This window comes from Tupaia chinensis, unplaced genomic scaffold (genome assembly GCF_000334495.1).
Source record: "Tupaia chinensis unplaced genomic scaffold, TupChi_1.0 Scaffold000140_1, whole genome shotgun sequence".
Lineage (NCBI taxonomy): Eukaryota > Metazoa > Chordata > Mammalia > Scandentia > Tupaiidae > Tupaia > Tupaia belangeri.
The window spans coordinates 8,090,934-8,096,933 of record NW_006159610.1 but is presented as its reverse complement, the minus strand read 5'-3'; positions in this window follow the sequence as shown (position 1 = coordinate 8,096,933).

Here is a 6,000-nt window from a genome sequence, read left to right as displayed (position 1 = left end):
ATCTCAGCACATTTCGTAACTTTTGTAACTCAGACTCTAATGATTTGTGGTAAACTCGCACTAACCCTTATCAGAGTGTTGACGTTAGCAGCTATCGAGCATTAACGCTGGAGGGCCCGCCCCAGAAACCTTCTAAACCTTCCCCACACTGTAGTGTCACGTTCACATGCCAGATGGCCACTAAATTGCACTTAGTCTCTTCTTACCCTCCACAGAATGGTGAGCCCAAAGGCAACATATGGAAGTATTTCCACGTTGCCAACAAGTGAGGGAGAAAACAGGATTTGCAAATATTGTGAAGTGAAAAATGTGTTTCCATCCTACTGAGGTGGCCAAATACATCTCTGTATGTGTGAAAGTTCTGCCGATGTGAGAAAAATCTTCCTAGGTTTGTGAAAGTGAGAACAACACGCATATCTGGTCACCTCTGGCCTCCGGAGCACTGCAGTGTGGTCTAGCCTGCGGTCCGTGGCCACTCTAGCAAGATTCCTACTGGCTCCGTTTGTCCGACAGATTCACAGGTGTAGGTCAGGACATACTCATCAAGCTATTCAGAGGAAGGATTATCAGGCTAGCTGGTGGCACGGTGATGGAGGCAGCTGGATCCCCACGGCCAACTGTGTGGTTCAAGTCCTGGACCTGGTGGCATGAAAAACATGCCAGGTGCTTGTGTGTGCATGCCCACAATCCCAAGGAGAGAAATGGAGGAGACGGGATTGCGGAGTGGCCATCCCCCCTGCGGGGTGCTTTCTCATTTTCTCTCTCTCTCTGCCTCTCTCTAGCACATGCATATACCCTTGCAAATATAGCAAATTAAAAAGAAAGAAATAGAAAACATTGTCAGTAACTGAATATTCATAATGACAGGAAGTCTTCCCCCCCTCACCCCAAGAATGTATGTGTTCACCAGAGAGAAGAAGAAAGCATCCCCCAATAGCAGATGGTCATGCCACATCATTTTCCTCCATTTCTCCGACCCGTCAGGATTTGGGGGATACATGCCTTGTACCTTGCATGTTTTTCAAGTTGTCCAGATGGGATTTGAACTGCACAGTTAGTCATGTGATATCTGACTCCTTCAGCCACCACTAGGTCACAAAGTGTTTAAAAAACTGTTTTTGGAGGCCAGCAAGTGGCGTGGTGGCTAAGTTGCTGGACACTTCCACGTGGCTGACCACAGTTCAAGTCCTGGGCCTGGTGGCTTGCTTTCGTACTTTCCCTCTCTCTCTGTGTGTCTCTCTCTGATCAAATTAAAATTAAAAAATGAATGAATAATTAAAATAAAAAAAAACTGTTTTGGGGGGGTCAGCAGGTGGCATAGTGGTTAAGACACTGGACTCCCACATGGCCGACTGCAGTTCGAGTCCCAGACCTGGTGGCTTACTTCCTTACTCTGTCTGTCTGTCTGTCTGTCTATCTTTCTCTGGTGAGTGCACATGCCCTATAACAAATTTAATAATAATAATAAATAATAGTAAATAAATAATTATTCTTTTTTTTCATGATTGAGTACATGTGTGTGCGCATGAGAGTGAAAGAGAAGGAAGAGTACCCTCCACAGGCTCTGCCATGCCACAATCCCCTTCTAGTCCTCCAGCTTGTCAGATCTTGAGCCCTCACATACAAACCCAGCACATTCCAGGCTGACCCAGCCAGAGACCCAAACCACAGTTGCCATATGAGATCCGGCTTCTCTAGAGCAGAGCTGCACCCCAGTGCTACAGATCTGGTCCACAAAGTCTTAGAATTACTCAGATTATGTTCTTGGCCTTGAGGCCTCCTCTGGAGTGAAAAGGAGCCTTGATACGGAAGCCCTGTGGGGAAGAATCAGCATCTTAGTTTTTACTTCTGGGCTCAAGGGAGAGGAGCGCCAGGCTTTGTACTGAAAACACCAGCATCAGATTCCCAAGATGCTCTGAAATAGGAGAAAACAGACGCTGTAGTGAAAGGCTGCTTTCCTGGGGCCAGCAGACAACGTGGTAGTTAAGGCACTAGACTCCTACATGGTTGACCACAGTTCAAGTCCTGGACCTGTGGCTTGCTTTCTCACTTTCCCTGCCTTTCTCTCTCTTTCTTTTGTCTCTCTCTGATGATCCCACATGCCTTATAGCAAATTAAAAAAATAATAATAAATAAAATTAAATAAATAAAATGTAAAAATTATTTTGTTTATTTATTTATTTACTTATTTTGATTTGACCAGAGAGGGATAGAGAGAGAGAGAGAGAGAGAAAGCTGTCAGGTCTGGGACTCAAACCAGGGTTGGCTACGTGGGAGTCCAGTGCTCTTAGCCACCATGCCACCTGCCAGCCCCATAAATAAATAAATTTTAAAATTTAAAAATAAAAAAGGCTGCTCTCCAAAGGAGGGGGAAGTAGAGCATTGCACGTATTTTTGTTGCTGACTGACACTGCAAGAAGCCTGAAAATAAACCCATGGTTCAGCTGTGCCTGCAAAGTCCCTAGGGAGTTATAACTGCTAATTCTTAGATCCTGTTCTGGCTGTCTGATTCACTTGGTCTGGGATGGGGCCAGAATACCTACATTTAGTAATTGTTCCTGCTTACTCCTTTAAAAAAAAAAAAAAAAAGCTTAATTAAGATATAATTTGCATTTTTTAAGATTTACTTTTTTTTTTTTTTAGATTTTTGCCATATGGCACATGCGCTCACTTGAGAGAGACAGACAGAGAGAGAGAGAAAGTGAGAACTCACTTCCTGGGGGTTGGGGAGAGGTGGCCATGCCACAATTCCTCTGCTCCATTCTCCTGGGATTTGGGGCTCAGGAATGAACTTCATTACGCAGTTAGATATAGCAGGAGTTGTGTTATGTCACTGTGTGCTTTTTTGCTTTCTTCCTCAACAGTTTTTGGAAATGAATGTGTTCTAGAGATGCTCACAAAGAAGAATGCTCATTGAGAAAACAGCTATTTTTGTTTTACTATAATTACTATGATTTTTTTTCTCTGTTTTTTGCTGGCTCTTTATATAAAACTGATAAGCAGAGAAACCAGAAACATTAAAACTGAACAGCTTGTAGTTTTATTTGCAGCACAGAAACTATTTAAAATTTCATTTTATTAGTATGTGATCATTTATGATCTAAACCGTGTTTTTAAATTTAGTATATCAAGTATGACATTTTTGAATTAAGTTATATATAATACATATTTATTTGTACTTTAGAGTTAACTTCAGAGCAGTAAACAGGAATGGGAAGTTATAATTGTGTGAGTTTTATTCCTCATTCTACCGCTTCCCCAGCCCAGATTTCTTCTTTTTTAAAGAGAGTATACTTGTAATCTATATTTTGAGACTTAGATAAAACTAACCACTTTAAAGTTACAATTCAGTGGTTTTAAGGGTCGTCACTAGGTTGGACAGCTATCACCACGATCTCATTTTAGTTCCTATCTCAAAACGATGATAAGGTCAGCCCTGTTGCCTCCTGGTTAAGGGAGCTGGATTCCATATGACTCACTGTGGTTCAAATCCTGGCCCTGGGGGCTTGCCATATGTGTGTATGCATGCCCCAGATCCTGATGGGATAGAAGAGGGGTGGAGAAGGGACTGTGGACCCATTGACAAGTGCCTTCTCTCAGTCCCTCTGTCTCTCTGTCTCTCTCTGGTGAGTGCATCCTTTGGCAATTAAAAAAGGAAAGAAAGAAGCACCAGTAGACTGATAGTTGGGTGTGCAGGGGGCTTTGTGGCCCCTCCATTGTAGCCTCAGAAGCTCACGCCAGCTTGCTTCCTAGAATATGGCAGCAGCTGTTTCTCTGGAAGGGACTGCGAGTTAGTACTACCCGATGGGAAGGGAGTCAGCAGCGCCATGTTCAAGTGCTGTTTCCGATCACACTTACTCATTTATTTATTACTGTGACTATTGTTATTATTTTATAAAGAATTATTTCATTTAACTTTATTTATTTTAATTTGACCAGAAAAGGACAGAGCGAGAGAGAGAGAGGGAAAATTAGAAAGCAAGCTGCCAGGTCCGGGACTTGAACCACTATCGACCATGTGAGAGTCCAGGATCCTTAACCACCATGCCACCTGCCGACCCCTCTTATTATTATTTTATTTGACAAGAGAGAGAATGTAGAAGTGAGAAAGCAAACCGCCAGGTCTGAGAATCAAGCAGCAGTCAGCCACGTGGGAGTCCAGCGCCTTAACCACCATGCCACCTGCCAGCCCTGGTGCTTGTGATCTTTAACCTCAGAGTCTGTTCGTGGCTCTCTATGCGTTAGACCCAGAGGGCTTTGTTGTTAGGAAATCTGCGCTTCCTGGGAGGTATTGGGAAACCATTCTTTTGTAGGGAGAGCGAGTTACGGGGCTGGTGCTCGCCCTGAGGACAGAGACTGTCATACTTGCATCCTCCAGAGCACCCTGTACATGGCCTGGTGCCTAGTCTCAGTGCGCTTGTAAGAGGACACCAGCTCGGTGGGAAAGTGGTGGGAACTGCTGCTGGCTGACAGGGAGCAAGGGGGTGCTTGTGGGTTTGCTCTGAGGCAGGCTGGGGTGGGGGAGGGAGTGGCCTCTCTCCATGCAGTCCGATAGGGCTCTCTGCCAGATGCAGGACAGAAGAGCAGTGTCCGTGGGCCCGGCCAGATGGAGAGGCTCCAGAAGCTTTCAGCTTTGCAGAGCATTATGAGAGGGACAATGAGTTCCTTCCTGTCCCACAAAGGCCTTTCAGGCTCTCCTCCATAATGGGATGGGCGAGCCCTGAGGCTTGGCTTCTGGAAAGAACTGGGCTTGGCTACAACACATATCTACCTCCAGAAGTGAAGCCTATCTCTGTGTCAGGGGACAGCGGAGCTCCCCGGCAGCCAGAGCTCTCTCTACCCTCCCCAGAAGCATGCTCCTTCCTTGTTTTGTCAGCTCACAGGTCCCTAGCCTCCCTCTCTCTGATTAGTTCACTCTCCTTTTCTCTCTCTCTGCCTTCCTCCTTGTTCCTAAGAGTTACGTGTGGGTTCCAAAGCCCAGCCCTGACTTCTTGGGGAGTGGAGGGACATCTATCTTGAGCCAGGGGCCCAATGCCCTGGTCCACAGACCCAAAGCAGGTCTGACCTTTCACTGCCGAATGGAACACACAGAGGGGAAGTTGCTGGAGAGAGGAAAGGAATTTACTACAGTGTGGCCTCACCAGGAAGTCATGGAAGCGTACTTCGACTCTTCAGGCAGTTTATGGATGCATTTACGGGGAAAGAAGGACTTTACTGGGCCCATGGCTACCTGTACAAAAGCATGACCAGGTTATTGTTAGTGGGGGGGCTCTAATCAAGCGGCTGATCCTGGAGCCAGGCATGTCAGTTCCCTAGGCCAGAATGGCTGTCACTCTTTCAAGCTTCAGGTTGACTGTTTGTCTCTTTGGAGTTCCTGTGAGAGATCTCAGAGAGTATCAGGCCAAGAGAAGAACAATTTTGGTTTAACAAAATGGAGTCAGTCTGGCTGAAGCAGGCCCCTGTCATAGGCAGAGGTCCCCAGGCCAGGACATGGGACAGCCGCCCTGGCACCTGACGGTCAACTATCCTGAGAAAGTGGGCAGGAATAATACTAAAGACTTGAGAAGGAGTTGGGAGAGGGGTTTTCTGGAGGTTGCGTGGAGAAGAAAGTGAAGCCCCAATATCTCCGTATCCTTGAATCTTAGCTCAGGAGACCTCCTGTTCTTAGGGTGTTCGTGCTTTACAGAGGAATTGCATGACCCAGGTTGATGGCACTCTACCATGGGTGACACTGCCTAGCCATCGCCACCTGGGCAAGGTCTATTTGTGCTTGTGTTGGGAGACACTGCCCCTCCCACTGCGTTCTCTAGGGACTTGCCATTGAGATCCTATGTGTTAATCCGTTACTGCAGGTCACTGGATGTCGGACACTGGAGAATTGTAAACCGCCACTTCCGAGTTGAGGCTGCCTGCTGGGTGTCCACACTGTCTTTTTACAGGTGTAAAGAACTCAGTGTGTTCTTGGGGTTGCCAGGACAACCTCCTCGTTTTCCCCAGACC